This window comes from Tenebrio molitor, chromosome Y (genome assembly GCF_963966145.1).
Source record: "Tenebrio molitor chromosome Y, icTenMoli1.1, whole genome shotgun sequence".
In the NCBI taxonomy this organism is placed as follows: domain Eukaryota; kingdom Metazoa; phylum Arthropoda; class Insecta; order Coleoptera; family Tenebrionidae; genus Tenebrio; species Tenebrio molitor.
Window position 1 is genome coordinate 1,472,142 of NC_091056.1, and position 7,546 is coordinate 1,479,687.

At 30.9% G+C, this 7,546-nt stretch overlaps 1 long non-coding RNA gene across 2 annotated transcripts; it reads left to right on the forward strand.

Annotated features, from left to right (window-relative positions):
- Positions 1-597: 597 nt before the first annotated feature.
- On the forward strand, positions 598-7,166 carry LOC138140534 (uncharacterized). Of its 2 annotated transcripts, XR_011162580.1 has the most exons (3): positions 606-2,082; positions 2,144-2,383; positions 2,447-7,166. It is a non-coding gene; the product is annotated as an uncharacterized lncRNA (long non-coding RNA). The 2 variants fall into 2 exon arrangements; XR_011162579.1 differs by having other exon boundaries at positions 598-2,383.
- The last annotated feature ends 380 nt before the right edge of the window (positions 7,167-7,546 follow it).

The following is a 7,546-nucleotide window of genomic DNA, read 5'->3' on the forward strand; positions in this document are numbered from 1 at the left end:
GGCCACACTACAGACTAAATAATTGGCCAATAATTTAGTCCGATTGGGTAGCTTCCGCGGTGTCACGTCAATTGGACACCGAAAACTGGACGCGCGAAAACTGGTCGCCGCAACCTGAACGCGCGACAATTGGACGCGTGCGACAATTGGACGGTGGACGCATGCAACATTCATTGAAATTATTTCACAATATTTGAAGTAATGAACTTCATAAATTCCTTATTAAAGGTATCAATAATATTATGTATGTTACAGCTTTTAGGAAACATTCTCTTTTTCTTTAGAATTTTATAATACTTGTTAGGGATGTAATTATTACCTATCTAACCCTTCCGTCCAGAGTAGGTATTATTCTTATCAGTGGGATGGTTCCTTTCTTAAGAAACAATTAGGGAAATAAGAAAACAGTTGCTGGTAAGATTATTTAAGCCGGTGCTGAAATACTACAAAATTACAGGTTTTCGGCTTTCGGTACTTTGTAAATATTTCGGTTTATGCGCATTAAAAGGTTCTTGTGTAATAAAGCATATTATTCATTTCAGGAATATAATGATAAATATATAAACATGTAAATTCTATTTTATTTCATTTCTTTTGTTGACGAGTATGCACATATTTAATATGTAATAGCATAATAAATTTGTTTCACAGTCTAAGACTGGTTTACAAATCTATGAGGGGCATGATGACCAACACAATAGGCAGGGACCAATGGCTTAACGTGACTTCCGAATCACGAGATAGAATATAGCCATTTTTTTTTGCCCTGCGTCGGAATCGAACTCTCGACACTCGCGTCCCTGAGCCAAAACGGACTCCCTTAGGCTATATTCTACCTTATAATTATTCTCTCGAGTCCAATTTTCGTCGCGTCCAATTGTTGCATGCGTGCAATTGTCGCGCGTCCAGGTTGCGGCGACCAGTTTTCGCGCGACTAGTTTACCGCGTCCAGTTGACGTAGATCCAGCTTCCGCGCACACCAGGCAAACTAAACTGTTTGGTTGGCTGTTGGTGGCGTTGGTGCGCAGACTATTAATCGGCCGACTGCTTATGCACAGTTGATAAAATCAATGCGATTTTAATTAAATATGACATCTGACATAGGATAAAGATATCGGAGCAATAAAGGAGAAAGTAAAAAAAAAAACACAAAAATTTAAACTTTATGAGGGGTCCTAATAAAATTTGAAAGTTCATTCGAATTCATGGTCTTTTTTCACTTTTGGTAATGAACAAAAATAACGAATAATTATTAACTGTTATTGTCATAGTTCATAGTAGCGCGTTCCGACTGCGTCTTTACCTTAGTATTAAGGCGATGTCACTCGACCCGTTTCTGCCTAGTTTTTACTGCATTTCAAATCAAAATTACGGCGATACGGTTTGAGCTACGAATTTCAATTTTTTTTATGTGAAAGTTTAACGTATAATAATGTTCCGTAACTTATTCATATCTGCAATAAGCGTCTGTTTTCCTGCAAAAAAAAAAAAATTGAAAAACGTGAAAATAACGATTACTTTGACTACATAATTTATGCAGTAGTACTGAAGTATTTGTGATTTTAACAAGTTAGGGAACATTTTGTAACTTTTTACTAACATTTCTTGAAATAAAAAATCAAATATATTTTTAATTAGCTTTACAATTTTGTGTTAAAAATCACCAAGTTTAAGAGGAGATTTCGTTACTAGAGATTCACCATCCTTCATTTTTTTTCTCACTTTCTCCTTCATCCCTCTCGGTGCAATCGGAAGTGAGCCAGGGTGTTGGACTTTGGACTGGCGGCATTTTCGCACTTTATGGACTGACATGTGTAAACTATTACTTTGAAATTTACCAGATCGAGAACGGACACCACCCACCATGAATATTAATATTTTTATTTTCGTCTTCAAGCCCAGTTCAACTTCAACCGTTTTCATTGAATGTTGTAATTTTCAGTTTGCTGATTTGTAGTGTTGTTTTTGTTTGTGTTGTTATATATAAAACTATAAAAAAGTGCGCTTAGCGATGGGTAAAACATCTAAAATTCCACTTTCCAAACCAAGAAAAAGTAGACGAAAAATGGGCAAATTATTTAGGTAATAAGGTGGCACAAATAAAACGAAAATCTAATATTAAAAGCTTTTCATATTATTATAGAAACCACTGTTTGCAAAGAAAAAATTTGTTCGAAGAAAATAAAGGTCTAACCGCCAGTACTTCTACATCTCTAATTTCTCCTCAAAGACAATATGACACTTTTCGGACAGCGGATGATACTTCTGCACCTATGTCTGCACAATCCACATCATGTTATGATAAAAAATATTGCTTTGAAAGCGACGAAAACGAAAAAGAAATTGGTAATGATTTTGAAAAGAAAAATGACAATTATATAAGGTATTACATATATATTTTAATTAAACGTTAATAGTTGTAATTTGATCATTATTATATTTTCAGAACAGAAAATGAAAAAGTGGAAGGTAGACGCCTAATAAATGTATCCCATTTTTTTGAACAATGCATGTCTTTTCCTCACTGCGGCTTATTTTCTTGTTCATCAAAACATGTAAAGTTAGTTAAAGAAGTAAGAAAAGGTTTCATTTCGAAATTTGCTTTGCAATGTACAGTGTGTAAAGTTGAACATATGGTGGAGAGTGATAAAAATGACGGCAAACTGAATGCTAATGGTGCTACAGTCATGGGAACTATAAATGTTGGTTGTGGATTTTCTCAATTAAATGAATTAGCAGGTTGTCTGAATATGCCGGGTATATCATATAATCTATACCAGAAAATTGAGAACAATCTGAATGAAATCTTTGAAGAAGAGTGTTGGCAGTCAATGATAGAGGCTGATAGAGAAGAAGGACAACTCCATGTCACACAACGTCAGTATTGTTATTTTGTATTTTGGACGCCGAAAGGAATATTGTTTGAAAAAGTTGATCGTGACGAACAATTTTTTGCAAACAAAATGCAAAAGCAGCTGCATAATTTTTATTACAATTATTACGCTGATGAATTTTTGAAGATGCAGTTAAAAAATTAAATGATATTCTTGCACCGCTCTACTATTTTTGAAGTACTTAGCTAGTTCCTAGTTCTCTCAATAAATGTCATCAATCGAATTGACAATTATTACAACTTATTGAATTGATTGATTAAAATGTATACCATGCAAGAAAACACTTTCGTATTTCCGATCTGGCCGCGTAGAAAATGAGAAATAGCAATATTCTATGCCTAAATGCAGAACACAGTTTGGACCCCTTTTTTTTCGTAAAGCGGCACTTCGTATTTTTACAAGGGTAATACAAAGGTAATAAGATGAAAATCATTTTATTCCACACTGTACCTACGCATTATTTAAAAACTTTGGATTTGGAACACCTCTATTATTTCAGTATTTTATTGTAAAGTAAAACTTCTTTAGCGACGGTAGAGCAAAAAAAAACAGTATTGATATTTCAATAAGAACTTTCACTTCTACGCACCATATTTTTTATTATTATAGTCTAAATAATCTAAAAAGTCCCACGGGGAAAATATGAACTAATGGATGTTGCCATAGTACCGAATATGTAATTTCAAAATTTTAAAATACGAGTGCATTCAAAATGAAAAGTTTATTTGAGTTGCGCTGTTCTTTACACGGGAATTGAATCTTTCGAAAATCGGATTCCAGCATTTATTTAAAGATGTCGAAAAAAAAGTGAATTCTTTTTTTATGCTGCTGTAAAATATTTAGCGTTTAGTCGAAAATCTATTGGTGTGATTGATTTTTTTTTATATAATGTATGTATGTACTTGGATGTCACCGGAATAAACATTAACGCCATTATCAAACATGGGACTTCTTACATTATTTTGAGTACAGATACTGCTTTTATTATTATTATTATTGTTATTAGATTGACTTTCCCTCCACCACCCGGCGGCACGGCAATTTTTCCGGAGTACATACACTATTACGGATATTACTATCAAGTAATAGTGCAGTGCTAATTAATATAATTACCGGCGTCTCGCCTCCACATTTTGACTTTGTTGTGTTTTATTATGTTCTGTGTCAATGTTAAGGAACTTCCTCACGATATGACATAAGTATAATAATATGTATACCTTTTTGAATTTCAACTACCAATGTGTTCCCTAAATCCAGAATTTTTAAATTTTTAAAAAGAGATTGCGGTACTATTCCCGTTGCTGAAATTATAAGTGGTAAAATCGAATTTTTTTCTAAACACCAAAGATTTCTCATAGCAACGGAGAGCTCTAAATATTTATTAATTTTTGTGTTGTATGTCTGTGTTATATTATGTGAATTTGGAACAGTTATACTATCTAAAAGATATCCTTGCTTTTATTGTTTATTTAAAATAATAATGTCTGGTCTGTTATGAATGCCAGTTAAAACTGTTCGATCAAAATATAATTTGTAATTGATTATATAATTATATAAATATAAATTGTGATTGATACTATTATTCTAAACTATCCCACCTCCACCCGGCAGCACGGCAATTTTGCCGGAGTACATACACTATTACGGATATTACTATCAAGTAATAGTGCAGTGCTTATCAACATAATTACCGGCGTCTTGCCTCCGCATTTTGACTTTGTTGTGTATTATGTTCTGTGTCAATGTTAAGGAACTTCCTCACGATGTGACATGAGTATAATAATATACCTTTTTGAATTTCAACTACCAATGTGTTATCTAAATCCAGAATTTTTAAATTTTTAAAAAGAGATTGCGGTACTATTCCCGTTGCTGAAATTACAAGTGGTAAAATCGAAATTTTTTCTAAACACCAAAGATTTCTCATAGCAACGGACAGCTCTAAATATTTATTAATTTTTGTGTTATATGTCTGTGTTATATTATGTGAATTTGGAACAGCTATATCTAAAAGATATGCTTGCTTTTGTTGTTTATTTAAAATAATAATGTCTGGTCTGTTATGCTTAATATGAATGTCAGTTAAAATTGTTCTATCAAAATATAACTTGTAACTGTCATTTTCCAAACAACTTTCTGGTGTATAACTATAATGTGGTTGTGTATTCTTTAATAAATTGAATTTAACAGCTAAATTCATGTGTATAATTTTAGCGAATATATCGTGTCGTTTTTTATATTCGCTTTGAGCCAAAACGGTGCAAGAAGAAATAATGTGTTGAATTGTTTCCCCTTCAGTTCCGCAAATCCTACATTTATCAATTATCGATTGTAAACCGCATATGTGTTTTTTATAATTTCTTGTATTTATAACACGATCTTGTATTGCAAATATAAAACCCTCCGTCTCAGGGTGAATATTTGATTTCTTAAGCCATGCATGAGATGCCTGAATATTAACTTCTGGTTGTTCCAGTTCTTTAAAGTATCTCCCATGTAAAGACTTCTGTTTTATATTTGCTATTGTGTCAGGTATATTTGGCTTAACAATGTCTGAAATTATATTATCACTTAAATTTAAAGGTGTGTAGCCTTTATCGGCTGAAACCAAAGCATTGAAAAAGGTGTTATCACGAGCTCTATTGAGGAAATAATTTTTTAGTGAAGCAATTTGATTTTTTAGCAGTATTTCTAGATTTGAAAAACCCCTACCACCGTTTTCGCGTGGTAAATTAAATCTTTCAATAGCAGATTTAGGATGGTGTTTACTAAATTTTGTAAAAAGAACTCTAGTTTTAATGTTTATGTTCTGTAAATTAGTTTTGGACCATTTTATAACACCGAAAGAATAGGTCAGTAATGGATTAACTGCTTTAATTAAATTATTACCGTTTAATTTTGATTTTAAAATAGATTTAATTCTTAAATAAAATTGCTTTTCTAAATTTTCTTTTATAATTGAGTGTTGAATATGATTTGATTGATTAATACCTAAATATTTATAAAATTCTCCTTTATTTAAATTTTTAATGATTTCTCCTTCTTGAGTTATATATTCTAAATGTTCGTAATGACCGCGACATATTGATTGCATTTTACACTTATCAATACCAAAACTCATCCCAATATCATTTGAGAAATTTTCAGTTATTGTTAGTAAAGATAAATGTGATTCTTTTTTGATGCATAAAGTTTTATGTCATCCATATAGAGAAGGTGATTTAATTTGGATAGTGAGGTATTATTAAGTCTAATATTGAAACCATATCCAGTGCTATTTAATAGAATTGTCAAAGGATTAATGGCTAGACAAAACCATAAAGGACTTAAAGAATCTCCTTGATAAATCCCCCGTTTAATTTGAATAGGCTCGGATTTTAATTTAGTATTGTTTATTGATAAATTTAAAGTAGTTCTCCAAAATGTCATAACATGAGATAAAAAGTTAATCAAATCCAAATTAATTTTATAAATTTTAAGAATTTTAATTAACCATGAATGTGGTACTGAATCATAGGCTTTTTTGTAGTCTATGAATGCGGTATAAATATTTCTATTATTTTTTCTAGCTTGTTCCATTATTACCGTATCTATTATGAGTTGTTCTTTACAACCAAAACACTCTTTAACACAACCTTTTTGTTCTTCATTAATTATATTTAATTTTTGACAATGGTCGTAAATTATTACTTTAATGCAAGATGTCATAATTTTATAAATTGTAGGCAGACATGTGATTGGCCTATATTTTGATGGATTTTTAGTATCGGAATCTTTTGGTTTCAGATATGTTATACCATGGGCCAAAAACTCTGGAAATGTGTTAGGTTCCCTAATAAATCCGTTAAAGTGATCAAGTAAGCATTTATGAATACAAGTAAATTTTTTTAACCAAAAGTTATGAATTTGGTCACCTCCAGGGGATTTCCAATTATGTGAATTATTAATATTTTTAACTAAAATTTCAAGGCTAATTTGAATATGATGTCGATTATTACTATCTGGTATATCATTTTCTAAATGAGGAATCCATTCTGCCTGATTATTAAATTGAACTTCATTTGACCATATGTTTGACCAGAATTCTTTAATTTCGTTTATATTTGGTGTACCATTATTAGTTTGAGTTTTATTATCTGTTAAATTTTTGTAAAACAACTTCTCATTATTTCTAAATAGTTTGTTTTCAAATTTCCGTTGTTTATTATTTTTATATCTTTTGAGTCGTTTAGAATAAATATGTAACTTCTGTAATAAAGTGTCTTTGATTTCTATTAATGTTTTATTATATTCATTATATTTTAAACAATGTATTCGGTTGTTATTTAAAATGGATTGAATACAATTATTTAGATGATTAGAATTTATACCCTTTAAATATTGAGTTATTCTACCTAAATCTCGTCTGATATTATTAATACGTTTATTTAGTCTTTGTTCCCATTTTGGTAATTCTTTCGTTTTTATATTATTTGTCTGGCCAATTTCTTTTGATCCATTTAATCTGATAATTGTTAAAGCTCCACTATATATAATACTGTGTAATTTTTTAAAACTTGTGGTGTTATTTACAAATTTTGGTAAAATGAATTGATTTAAAATTTCAATCATTGCAAAGAATTTTTTGGAGCTTTGTTGTTTAGGTAATAGTG